General features: G+C 43.7%; 1 pseudogene across 1 annotated transcript; it reads right to left on the reverse strand.

Annotated features, from left to right (window-relative positions):
• Positions 1-7,505: 7,505 nt before the first annotated feature.
• Positions 7,506-8,507, reverse strand: LOC308562311 (large ribosomal subunit protein uL1m pseudogene; annotated as a pseudogene). Its single transcript has 2 exons — positions 8,494-8,507; positions 7,506-8,366 (listed from the first exon to the last, which is right to left on the reverse strand). The product of its transcript is annotated as a large ribosomal subunit protein uL1m pseudogene (transcript).
• Positions 8,508-14,370: the final 5,863 nt, after the last annotated feature.

Raw genomic sequence — 14,370 nt, forward strand, 5'->3', positions numbered from 1 at the left:
CTGCTCACCCAAGGTGAAGTCCTGCCTCTTTGGGCAATGTGTTGAGATGAGGTTTACTAAGGGTCATATAACCATAGCCATGTAACCCTGAAACTGTTATAAAAATACCCTATATAGTCACACGAGCCATCTTTAGTTTGCCTTTCCCCTGGATATAACACCCAGGTTCTACCATGAGCTCAGTATCTTCTCGCTGCACTGGGCCCTGGATTATGTAACAAGGCTGATGCATTGACTGATGAACAGTGTGTGGCCTGAGTAGTTAATTATGTACAGGGTGCAGGGGAAATTAGCATGGCTGAGTCACCCGGACCTGAGCAAGGGTGAAAGTGCTCTCGCACTTACACTCCTCCATTGGCCTCCGCTTGCTAACATGCCCTGCTAATAAAAGAACAGTCTGAGTCAAAATACCACTGTTCTAACTTGGAAACTCAGGTGACTTCAGAAGGGTTATTAGAAGACCTTAAGTTCCTCATTCTCCCCCCAAAACAGCCTGAATCAAAATCCACCAAGTTATGAATAGTAGCTTTGTTTTGGTGGTGAAGTTACAGAGGGTTCCATTTTGCTCACCTTTCTTGGGACATTGGTAAAGTCATAAAGATGATCCTTTTTTTTAAAAGAGGGAAAACCTGGAACCCAGAAAGAGTGAGCTGCTGGCACCTTCTAACCTTTGTAGAATCTTTGCAATGACCAAGTTCTTCCACATGGCCTCATGTATTCTCACAAAACCTGAGGCACGGTGTCCTCTTCATCTTTGACATGAGGAAACTGAAGGTCTCGGAGATGGAAAGTGAGCTGACAGATACCACATAGAGTGTGTAGAGCTCAGCTTGACTTCCCGCTCAGGACTCTGTCAACCTGGAGGCTGGCAGAGGCTGTTCCTTGGCATAGGCTCAGGCCCGAGTGCCCTACGTTCCCACCCTAGGCCATGATTCTGCCTGTTCTGTGTTGCATAACTCACCCTGGATCACATCCTGCCCCAGGGAGTGAGAGCATAGCCCCAAGAGGGGAATAGCAGAGGAGGGGCACAATCTAACTGAAAAAGGTTATTCTCACCTTATGGGAATATTGGTGCCTCTAGAGAGGCCACAAGAAAAACACTGGGAAAACTCGCATCAGGAATGCCAGGCCAAACCCCAATACTTACAAAATGCCCTTGGAAACATGCCTCATTTGCCAATCTTCTTTTTCCAGTTTTTGTTTTTTGGTCTGGGGAAGAAAAATAGTTTCAATTATTATCTGGTGAAATTTTATTCTTAGAGATATAATTTTTTATTTTCCATTACTTCCATCTTTAAAACTAGACCGTGAAGCTAAGTTCTCCTGCCATAGGGAAAGCAGAACCTCAAAGAACTCAGTGACAACAAAGAGTCACACTTAGCTCTGCCTCCAATGTGGAACCTTGAAAGATGTAAGGTTTAACTGCGAGGGCCAGTCTCTGGAAAAAGAAGTGGTTGCCTAATTGCTAAAATTTACTGAGTAATAATTATAGAGAGCTTGGGTTATCTATTTTAGTCTCATTATTACTGTTCTGGTCTTAAAGATGAGGAAGTTGATGCCCAGAGAGAGGTGAAGTAACTTGTCTGAGGTCACTTAGCTAGGAAGTGGTACAGCCAGGATTTGAATACTGGTATCTGGCTCTGGGTCCATACTTCATCACTCTGTACCTTGCCTCATATGTAGGGTATGTGCTCAGGGCAGGGAACACAGCAGGGAAATAGACATTTTAGAAGCTCACTGGTTGTCTCCTGCCTTGTGGGTCTTTTGAGACCTCATTCGGGACTTACAATCCTGCAAGGTGGGAAAAATGAGTCCCCATTTTATGCAAGAGAAAAAGAAAGGCAAAATTGGGGAGCTGTCTTACTTAAGGTCATAGAAAGATAGTTGCAAGATAGGATGAAAAACTAGATGTCTCATCAGCACTCTAAAGCCCTTTCTCTGCTCTCCATTCAGCTGGCTTTGATAAAATTTCCTCATGATTAACCAAAGCTTCCCTTGGGCTGGAGGATTTCCAAAGCCCAGGAACACTAGGGGCCAAAGGATAGTGTTTGGTGAAAGAGAGCAAGCAAAAACAGAACAATTCACTTTTGGATTTTGGTGACACTTGCAGCCCCAGCTAGATATAGTGTCCCAGCCCCCAGGATAAAGATGGATTCTGGGACAGGACCGGGTCTGTGTATGGAGGGGTTTGTGGGTGTGTTCAGAGAGGCAGATTCATAGATATGGTGATGAGGAGAGAAGGATTTTGGAGTTCAGGAGTGGAGGAAGGCTCATAATCATGACATTTATGGAAATTATTCTTGGTAAAGAGGAGAACATTAGAGAGAAAAAGAGATCCATCGTGGTGGTTGGTAAGAGACTCTTCTGTTGAGCTCAAACCAGCAGCTCCAGGGTCAGGCCTGGGCATGAGAAGCCCCTTACCTTTCCTTGGCTGTATACTTGTTTAATGTACAGGTTATCCCACAGAAGGCAGAACAGCATTGAAGTTGTTTTGGGCAATGTTCCTGCAAGGTACAGAATTGAGTACAGTTTTCCGGGCTCACTTTGCAGGGTGGAGGTTCCAAAATATACTCTGGAACACAGAACAGGAAAGAGAAGGGCCTAAACAACAGCCTGGAGTAACATTCAGGACTCCAGAAGCCCAAGGAACTGCCAGGAAACCAGCCACCCTGAGCTCCCTTGTGTGGTCACAGGGAAGACGAAGAAGGGTTTTTCCTCAGCTGCTGCCTTCCACAGAGCTCTAAACAGGGGAAATCAGAGCTTGGATATTTGATCAAAGACACAGTTTGGCAGAACACTACATCCGTTGCTCGTTCACCGTCCTTGCAGATCAGATGCCAAGTCCCCATAGACCTGGTTGAGTCCAGTTCAAAGGAATAAATGGTGTGTGCATGGTGAGCAAGGAAGGGGTATGTAGGTCCGTTTGCACTGTTAACGTAAGAAACATTCAAACCTGTGAAGAATTTTTGTGTTTATTTCAGCCAAACTGTCGACACATGCTAAGAAGAAGAATCTCAGTGGATTGAGAGAATGCTCCGGAGAATGGCAGTTTTGCACCTTGTTTTATAGATTACAATCGAAAGAGGAGACGTCAGTGGGTTACATGAAATCCACTGGTGATAGGTTAGGGAGGCGGGAGAAAGCAAAATGGGGAAACCTCTGAGACTGGATAAAAGGTAAAGTCATAGACACACACTTCTTTTACTTAGGTGGGTGCAGGATAGTTAACAGTCAACAACTCAGTATCAATGAGGGGATTTGTGGTCTCCACAGAGCGGTGCCTGTGCTTTGAGGGGTCCAGAAAAAGGAAAATTACTTTAATGTTCTAATGAAATGTTATCATAGATGCAAAAAGACAATAGACAGGCTCAGTTAAGGTAAAGATTGGCTTTAGTCAGGGAAGATACCGGCCTAGGACATGGCTACCCACCATAAACTGCTTTTTAGTTAAAAAGTTTTCATTTCAGACCATCCTTTGTGGTTGCGCTGGTCTGAGTTTGCAAGGCACCCTGACCTAGTCAGGTTAGCGTGTGGCCCCAGTTTTTCCAAGCACTGGCTCACCATGTAGTCTAAAGTGAGTCATATATCCTCTCGTAACAATATAGGTTAGCCCAGGGTCACCCCAACATGTGTTATTTGTGTATAGGAAGAAGGAGGGGAAGGGAATGTTTGGGGAAAGGGTCACGAGCACACAGCACACTAAAGGTACTGGCACCAGAGTGCTAGAACCCAAATCACAAATGAGTTCTGGGGGTGACTTCTTTCATGCGGAGAAGTCTTTCGTGGGTATTTCAGAGTGGGGTCAGCTTCTGGGGACAAAGATCAGCTTCTCCTTCTTCCCAGATCTCTTCTGATCAGGAGAAGAAGATGCATCTTCATGCTGACATCTCATTCCCCCACCCCCCAGTACTCAGGTCAAAGCCATGACTACCTCCACCAGTAGATTCTGCCCCAGGCTTTCAACTCACAATCTTCTCTTTGTTCCTGAATTCTAAGGCATTAAGGATGGGCCCCATTAACCCGCTTATCTAAGCCCAACCAGGCCTTAAATTTTGTACCTTATGACTTGCCCTTTCTTCGGGGCAAATGTCATAGGTGGGGCACTCTAGAAGCCCCTGTTGATTTATTACTCTGCAGGTATTTGCAATTAGAAGGGGGTCTGTAGGATATCAAAGCTGACCTCAAAAGACTAAAAGGATAAAGTTGGGGCTATAATTATAATAGCAAATGGTACTAAAGATGGGGTAGCAGAAACACGGGCCCAAGCTGTTGACAATCTGAGTCAATGCAAAAAATTGGAACTGGTTCCCACTTTGGAGAGCTTGGGGTTCAATGGAATAGCATGGGGAAGGAGTCCATGAGCCAGGAATCTCAGAAAGATTGACCTTCTCAAGTTTTTACTCCTCTTCTGGGTATCTGGTTGCAATATCACTCAGCACTTGCCAGTCTTACAGAAAGCCTCTTTGTGCCCACCCAAATTTCAGTCCTTGATTCTCCAATTACCTCCACCCTGTATATTCCCATTCTCTTGCAGCTTGCTAGAGTCCCCCCTCAGTCTTACAAACCTGCACCCCTCTTCTGAGACCCTTAAAACAGGACCTTGTCTACCTCGACACATGAGATACCACACATATCCCTACCCCCAATATTCTGAAGATGTTCTCCCCACAGAAATGTGCAGGCACGATGAATAATAGTTCATTTTCCTTTTGGTATTGGTCAAGGTCAACATTACTGTGACCAGTGCTCTTGTTAGGCTGAGTTGGTCAATGGTGACAGCTGAGATGAACTACACCTTCCCATTGATGCTAATCACTGATAATTGTGTGGGTACCTCTGAATTTTAAAAATGTGAAATAAAATGCAAGACTTTCTTTTCTTCCTAAAACATCCTCCAAACCCTAGATTATGTAGGTTCCAGCTTGAGTTTTTACCAACTTAATTTTCCTCTCTGCTTTAATGCTTGAAAAGTTGGCCCAAGCATCCATGAAGGAATCAGGGCAGCAAGAATAAGCTGGGTGATTAGGCTGATAACATTTGCAGTAGTTAATACTTACCGAGCATTTACCATGGTCCAGTAAGAGTGCTCTATGTCTGCATGTATTATCTTAGTTTCTCCTCCCAACTACCCCAATATTATTATATCCACCACAAAGATAAAATCTGAGGCACAGACACTTTGCCCAAGATCACTCAGTAAGCAACAGAACATGTATTCAAACCTAGATCTTACTGACAGTAAAATCTGGACTCTTGAACATAATACTGTGTTTTTCATGAGGTGTGTCCACGAATCAGCCCTCAGATCCTCCCATCACTACAGATGCCTCTTCCCTCCCCTGGGCTGGGACCCAGCACCTACTTATAAAACGATGCTTGGGACTCCCAGGCACCAGCTGTGGTGCTAGATGAATCAACAGCAGGAGCTGGAGAGGCAGCACAGGCTTCATACTGCTGGTGGGATGGGTGGTAAGTCCTGGCTGAGAACTGCTAGGTTTGACCACGCACAGCTTAGGGGAGAAGAGAGGGAAATAGGGAAAAGTGAAGGCATGCTGTGATTGGCTTCTCACGGTGTATTCCGATTGATTGGGAGGGCTTGGCAGAAATCCAAGTGTCTTCCAACCACACCGACTCCAGGACCTGGTAGTGTTTTCAAATCTACACCCTTTTCATCTGCCTAAGCTTGATCTTGTTATTTCTCTCATCCATCTAAGTCTTGTTAACGTTCTTTCACAAAATTTTTAAGTTTTCCATGTCTTTGTTATATTTATTCCTAGAGGCTTGAATTTTCAAATAAAATCATAAATAGTATTGTAACTCTTTTAGTTATTTGTTTGTTGCTAGTGTAGAGGAATGACTTTTGATAATTTTCAATTATTTTCAGTAATATAGTATTATCTTAGTTTCAGGTGTACAATCAGTGATTAGAAATTTATATAACTTACGAAGTCATCATCCTGATAAATCTAGTACCTACTGGGCACCATACAGAGTTATTACAATATTATTGACTATATTTTCTATGCTGTACTTTACATCCCCAGGACTATTCTGTAACTACTAATTTGTACTTCTTAATCCCTTCACCTTTTTTTTACCCCCAACCTCCCTTCCATCTAGCAACCATCAAAGTGTTCTCTGTATCTATGAGCTTGTTTCTGTTCTCTTGTTAGTTTATTTTGGTTTTTAGATTCCACATATAAGTGAAATCATATGGCACTTGTCTTTCTCTGCCTGACTTATTTCACTCAGCACAATATCCTCTAAGTCCATCCATGTTGTTGCAGATGGCAAGATTTCATTCTTTTTTTATGGCTGAAAAATATTTCATTGTATATATATGCCACTTCTTTATCCATTCATCTATTGATGGGCATTTAGAAAAATGACTTTTGTATATTGATATAGCTAGTTCCCTTGCTAGATTCTCTCATTAAAAAAAACAAGTGTTTTTTTTTTTTTTATTTTGGAGAGAGGAAGAGAGAGGGAGAGAGAGATAGAAACATCAATGATGAGAGAGAATCATCGATCGGCTGCTTCCTGCACGCCCCCTACTAAGGGCTGAGCCCACAACCCGGGCATGTGCCCTGACCGGGAATCAAATCCTGATCTCCTGGTTCATGGGCTGATGCTCAACCACTGACACACACCGGCCGGGTGAAATTCTCCTATTTTTTATTATAATCTCTTGGTGCATGCTTTTCAGTGTTCCATGTAGTCAGTCATCATCTGCCAATAATAACTTGCATTTTTCCTCTTCAAACTTTATGCCATTTTTAATGCCTTGTTGTGCAGGTCAGGACCCTCATCCATTATTCTATAGAAGTAGTAATAGTGTATATTCTTGTCTGATACCAGATTTAAAATGAATACTTCTTAAGTTTCCCTTTTTAGGACAGTGTCTGCTTTAGGTTTCTCATAAACATCTTTTATCAGGTTTAGAAAATTATCTTTCATTCCTGACATAAAATTTTTTTTCATTGATTTATGTGAAATTATATCTATAGTTTTTCCTACATATGTTGAGATAGCATTATTCTTCTCCTTTAATCTGTTAATATATTGAATTACATTTCAGATTTTCTAACATTAAACCATTCTTGTGTTTCTGCAGTAATGTAATGTGATCATTCTGTATCATTTTATATTGTTTGGTTCAGTTTACTATTTTTTAAGGAATTTTCCATCTATGTTCACAAGGGAACTGGGCCTGTAACTTTCCTTCCTCATATAGCCCTTGCCTAGTTTTGTAGCAAGTTTACAACTGACCTCAGAGAATGTGCTGAATAGCAATCTCCTCCCACCTTTTTTTTTTAACCAGTTCTTTGGAAATTTTTGTGTAAGATAAAGATAATTAGTTACCTGAATCCTTAATTCTCTTTTTTCTTGCACAAATATGTTCATTTGCACCTTGCTGTTGTCATTTATTTATTTTTTATTTTATTTATTTATTTATTTTAGAAATGATACAGTTTTATAATGTTCTCTGTTGCTTATTCATCCACTAAAAATATTTTCACAATACAACACTTTTAGGAAGCTTCTCTGTTACTTTCTTTGGTTTACACTTCTTTAGGTAACAATGGCTCCATCTTTAGTAACAAACCTTCACTTGTTGAACTACAAAGGAAAGCTTGTACCACAAAGGGTCCCAAATTCAGCGGCCTGTGCCTACAAACTTCATTGATAACAGCTTGCAGATTGGCAGCTATCTGGTCACTTGACATATCCAGTGTTGCTATTTTGGTCTCGGGAAAGTTCCCCCTTTCTTCATCTACCTTAATTTCAATTCCAGTTTTAAATAACTCAAGCATTTTGGGGATGTCATGGCCAATAGAATTTTGAGTAAGCTTTGGAAATCTTTTTTTCAGTTTCTTCTTTAATGGATTAAGCTCGGGCATCATTTCTGGAATAGCTACATAAAAGTCTGGTTTAATTTCATCATCCAAAATCTTCTGAATCAGATTAGTTCCTCCTGCAAAGGCAGTTCCATTGTTTTCTGCTATTTTAATCTCTGATGCATTCCCTGTAAATACGGCAACTTTATTGATTTCTGAAATGAATGGGAATGGCAAACTAAGGACACTGGCAAATGGCTTCACTTTTTTCTTTTCCCCAGTGCCATATCCAGTGTCAAATCAAGATAAACACCTTGCTTTGGATTAGGAAAGTCCAGAATTTGAAATTTCTTAAGTAAATGAATAGCTTTCTCCACCTCGTATATCTGCCTTGGGTATAAGCGTTTTAGGTGGACATCCTCCTCAGGTTCGCCTTCCACAAGGGGTATGACTATTTTTTCTATCTCATCTTGTTTTTCATTTGATGCTTTTTCTTTGGCACCCTTTTTGGTTTTCTTTTCAAGTTTCCTAGCAGAGCAGCAAAATGTCTGTTGGGCACCTGAACTTGTGCAGAAAAATGGTAAGCAGGTGTCTGATAAGCGATTTTGGGAAGACGATGCCTTTGATGTATCAAGACTCTGCTGAGGGACCTGACGGCATGTTGACCATTCCGGACTGTGTTCGCTGTTGTCATCTAATGACACCTCCTGACTTCCCTTTCCTTACAGCTGCACTCTTCCCCTCCACGTTCACACATCTTAGTCATACCACCAATCTGCCATACATAGGCATTTATGTATTTGTCAAGATTTTGTTATTAGAAATATGGTGCAATGAACAATCATGTGTATATTTTCTGTATTGCTGGAGGTGTAACATCAGGGTCAAGTTCTCAAAGTGTAATTGTTGGTTAAAAGGGTAAACTCATATGTAGTTTTGTGACATATTAGCAAATTCTACTCCATAAAGGTTGTACCATGTAGTACTGCTACCAACCTTGTGAGTATAACAAAATGTGTTATCATGCTTTTGAATTTTTGCCAAAATGATAAGTGAAAATGTTAGCTCCTTAGTTGTTGAGGATTCATTTATGTTGTAGTTTGTATCAATACTTTATTCATTTTTATATCTGAATAATATTCCATTGCATGTATATACCACAATTGGATTATCCACACATTTGTTGATGGACGTTTGGGTTGTTTCCACTCTTTGGTGATTGTGAATAGTGTAGTATGAACATTTGTGTACAAGTATTTTCTTTTTAGTACTTATTTTAGTTTTTTTGAGTATATACCTATGAGTAAGATTGATAAGTCATATATTTAACTTTATATGTTTAACTTTTTGAGGAAACTGAAAACTGTTTTCACAGTGGTTGAACCATTTAACATTTTAATCACTGATGTGTGAGGATTCCAATTTCTCCACATCTTTACCAACACTTCTGATTTTCCTTTTATTGGATTATAGCCACCCATGTGGGTATGAAGTGGGTGGTATCTAACTGTGACTTTGATTTACACTTCCCTAATAACTAATAATGTTGAGAATATTTTTATGTACTGGCTGATCATTTCTATATCTTCTTTGGAGAATTGTCTATTCAAGTCCTTTGCAATTTGTAATTGGGCTGTTTGTGTTTTTCTTAATGCACACAACCTAACATTGCAGGGATAGGATGCACGAGTTCCTGGGGGTGATGTACAGTGTGGTTACTTAGAGTTCCTTGGTTTTGGACTCATGTGCTCTGTCTATCAGAGACACTGCAGCACACAATGGCCTTTGGTTCAAACTATATTTCCCAATCAGAAGGCAAGTGCTCCACCTTTGCAGGCATCATCTCCAAACTGGCAATTTATATGCTTCTTCAGTAGGTCAATCCACAACTGTGTCAGGCTAACAGATTCTGGGTGATACAGTATAGGGTAGTACCATGGGATCTTGGGATTACTGACCTGTTGTTGCACCTCTCCTGATGTAAAATTTGTCAACTGGCCTGAAGCCATGAGTCACAGAACCCTATGTCAGTACTCCCTCAGGCATCACAAACTAGTCTTGGCTGAGGCATTGCAGACAGAAGCGTCAAATTGTGCTCCCAGAAATATGTACCTATCCCAGTCAAGGTGAGTCGCGCCCTTTCCAAGGAGGAATGGGTCTAGTGTGCTAAACTTGCATCAAATGGCTGATTCACTTTCCGAGAACTGGTGTTCTATCAAGGGCTCAGCCTTGGTCTGTGCCGCTCCTCGTCTATACGTTCAGTAGCTGCATCAGCTTTCGTCCCTGTGAGCTCATACGATGCACGGCCTCCAGCTTTGTGATCATGGCAGCTCTACTCAGGGGTCCATTGTAAAAGCACTGTCGTCGGTAAAGACAAGGCCTGGCCTATGTTAACTGGCTGAGACATCTGGTAGGCCCAGGTGTGCCTCCTCTCTGAGGGCTAAGGTGCTTACTTTGTGCCCCCATTGTTCCCATGTCTTCTTGGAGTGTCTTGCTCTCTCTCTGATCTATTGATTATTAATTATGTAATATAGAATATATTTTTTATACTACTAATAATTAATATATAAATAAGTCTTGAAAATACAGGTGTATAATATGTATTTTTAACTTTATTAAGATATAACTGAGCCCGGCCGGGAGTGGCTCAGTGGTTGAGCGTCGACCTGGGATCCAGGCGATCGGGGTTCGATTCCCGGTCAGGGCACATGCCCGGGTTGTGGGCTCGATCAATGATTCTCTCATCATTGATGTTTCTGTCTCTCTCTCTCCCTCTCCCTTCTTTTCTCTGAAATCAATAAAGATATATTTAAAAAGAAAAAAAAGAAAAAAAAAAAGATATAACTGATATACCTTAATAAGTCTGGAAAAATACATATGTGTTATATATAGCATATATATAGTATATATAATATATATTAGGTTTTCCATCTTTGTTAAGAAATAATTGACATACAACTTGTGTAAGTTTAAGATGTATAACATGTTAATTGCAAAATGATTACTACCATAGTGTTATCTAACACCTCCATCACATTACATCATTATTATTTTTTTGCATGGTGAGAACATTTAAGATCTACTCTCTTAGCAATCTCCTACCTCTGGTAACCACCACTCTACTTTCTGTTTCCATTATATAGACATCATATCTTCTTTATCCATTCATCTGATGACGGACTTAGTTTGTTTCCATATTTTTTTACACATATGTTTCCTTTTAAAATTATTTTTTGTAAATTATTTTCTAATTAGAATAGAGAAAATATTATATCTTTTAGGAAAAAAGATAGGTTTGCAAAAGGAGAGGGTTAGCCCTGGCCAGTTTTGCTCAGTGGTTAGAGCATTGGCGCACGGACTGAAGGGTCTCAGGTTCGAATCTGACCAAGGGTACATACCTCCGTTGCGAGTCAGGGCACACTTGGGAGGCAACCAATCGATGTGTCTCTCTCACATCTCTCTCTCTCTCTCCCTTTCCACTCTCTTTGAAAAAGCAATGGAAAAAATATCCTCCAGTGAGGATTAAAAAAAGGAGAGGGTTAGTTATGTGACAGGAAGGGCAGTCTCTACAGAAGCCCAAGGCCCACATAGAACAGGCCATGGGGAGGGGCGGGCACAGGGGAGGACACAAGGACTCCTGGCCCTGCCCTGGCCTGGCCAGTGGAGGCAGGGAGGAGCCCAGAATAAGCTGTTCTTTCTTTCCTTCCCTCCACACACCAGCTTCCAGGAAAGGCTGTGTCAGACATAGAGCTCGCTGCTCAGGCCAGAGTCATGCAAACCCAGGCTCGGCTGCCCATCCTGCTTCTTTGTGTTCTGCTCCTGCAGGCCCAGGGAGGGCACTATAGATGGAAAAAGAAGTTGAGTAGGTGATGGGCTGGGGGGTAGGGATGGGGAAGGGGAAGGAGGGACTGTGTCCAGCTGAGGACGACCTGGGAGTTGAGACCTTTCAGCACATCCCGCTCTGACCACAGCACTCTGAAGGTTCTGGGTCCTCCCAGACCATGGCTCCAGCCCCTTTACTGGCCCTGGGACTAGTGATAGGGGTGGAGAGGAACCTACATCTTTTTAGTCTCCATTCCCCAAACCCAGAGACATATGGCACATACAGTAGCAAAAGGTGTGCAGAGCTGAGAATCAATCCTTTGGCTTATTCACACATGTGACAGGTCAACATCCAGAGATGCTTGTGGGAATAGGTCTAGAATTAAAGGACACTGGGAAAGCAAATTTTGGCATGTTTTAGATTTCACTGAGTTCTCAGAGTCAGAGTATAGATTCTGTGGGGTGACTTCACCAAGGCCATGAGCTATATGACAGACAGGGTCCTGGCTGTAGGAGTGTTGAGAGGGTCCCGGAAGCCCAGGCATTGATTTTTATTGCTGGATAATGGGTGTAATGGGTTGAAGATACTACCAATCATTAGGATTTGGTGAGGGGCAGAAAGTGAGTTCCCTGAGAAGTCCAACAGTGTCATGAGTGGGACCTGGGTTCTGGGGTGATGAGAATACTTTAAGCTTGAGAGGAGTGTTCTGTGTGGCTTGGTTCCATTGACCTTGTTCGTTTCCTTTTTAGGTATCCAGGTCTGTGATAAGAAGCCCAGCGTAAATGTTTGCAAAAACCACTGCTCATATTTTCTGAAGTGTCCCAAATCAGATACCATATGTTGTTTAACTTCCTGCGGGAACGTTTGCATGAGCCTCCTGTGAGTGGGCCCAAGGGCTGGGCTGTGTCTCCTGCTCCGCTAACCCTCTGTTTAAGACCGTGCCTGCATCCAAGCACAGGACCTCAAATCCTGGGCACAGGGGTGTCAACCTCCCCACTGTCTGGACTGCTTGTCTCTGTCAAATAAACCAGAACAAATACCCAGGGACCTGCCTCTTTTATTCTCCGAGCTTGCGATCACTGAGAGCCAGGGCAGACCCCAGGTGCCCCTGCCTCCCTGGGTCCCTCTCCCCTTGTCATGCTCCTCTCCTCTCTCTCCCTTCGGCCCATGCACCCTTGCCAGGCCCGCAGAGGCTCAGCCCCCTTGTTGCTCTGCTCACTGACCCAGTGCTCCCAGGGGGAGAAACTGCTCATGTGTGGCGTCCCCGGTGCTAAAGAGAACGTCCTCATGCTGGAGGCCCAAGGCCAAGTGAACCATGAGCTAGGTGGAGGCCTCTTCTTTGACTTGACCCACCCCTGTCCCTTTCTCCCCACTCTCTTTGTAAAGTTCAGGTAACTGTCCCTTTATAAGGAGTCCCAGAGCAGTTCAGTGACATGCCCAAGGCCAAAGAGAGGGAGAGATCATTCATGATATGGCCAGAGGAGGGTGTCTCCTCTGAACTCCCTGTTTGCTCACTTCTCCACTGTGGTGACGCCACAGGCATGGAGGTGAGGGCCTGTGCCAACCCCAAACTTCCCCACTCCCTCCTCCGCCAGGACGGCCGCCCTTACCGTGAGGCCTGGAGCAGGGTGTCAGGATCCGAGACGCCAGTGCCTTCCATTAACTGAGCTGTCCCTCCCTTTCCAAATCTTCCTGCTTATGGCCTCATTCTCTCTCTCTCCCTTTTTCAACCCAGAGGGAAGCCACGGGGTGTGGGGACTGGTGGTTCTATTGTGATGCTGTTAAGGATTAACTGGCACAGGGTGGCTGTGAGTCTTGTCCATGGTCTCACGGCAAGTCAGTGAGAATGAATCACCGGGGGACAGTCTCCCTACGACGACCCTGTGCCATCACAGCCCCTCTGAAACGGTCCTGGGGCTAGATCCAGGGGCTGAGTCATGTGCGGCCAATTGGAACATGGCGTCAAGTGTGGAGAACTTGGGCAGGAGGCCATGCTGGAGGCAGGTGTGCAGTGTGACACTCCAGTCCAGTGCTTTCTGCTGGGCATCGACACAGGAGACACCAGAGGAGGAAATCCGCCTCCATCAGGCCAGAGCCTCTCGCCCACCTCGGGAGCATCACAGGGCTCCTGGTATTAAGGAGATTCCCCACTAAGAGCTGCCCTTGGGCAAGGGGGCCTTGGGAAAGAGGGCATGGCCAACCACTAACAGACATCAGAGACAGATGGGCAGAAAGGGGTGCTTTTCAGGAGCTCTTATAATGTGCTTGCTCAGAAACCTCACTCTCCAAGCATCTCCACAGCACTCGGCCATGTCTCAAACACCTAGGAGAGACTCTTAAGAGAGGCAAGGCTACCTGCCAGGTCACACAGAGGGAATGACCTCCCCCGACCAAGTCCAGTGCTCACCACCAGGTGGATGCACTGTGGGTGCCAGGCTCACCTATTCCTTGCCCCTGGCATGAGAACCATGGACCGTGAATTATACTGGGAACAGTTGTTCTTCTTCCTTGTGATAAGCGGTGCCCTGACCCATGTTCCAGAGAGTTGTCTGGACACTGCCCCTGCTCCGTGGAACTCAGAGACCACACCGGGAATGCTATGGCTGGAGGAGTTCTTGCCTGGAGTCCTCACTGCAAGTTCTGTCTTATTGGGACAGCTCCATGTTAGGTGGATTAAAGAGTGTGGCCCCCTGGGAGACCTTGAGTCTT

The sequence above is a fragment of the Miniopterus schreibersii genome (assembly GCF_964146895.1).
Source record: "Miniopterus schreibersii genome assembly, chromosome: 10".
In the NCBI taxonomy this organism is placed as follows: Eukaryota; Metazoa; Chordata; class Mammalia; order Chiroptera; family Miniopteridae; genus Miniopterus; species Miniopterus schreibersii.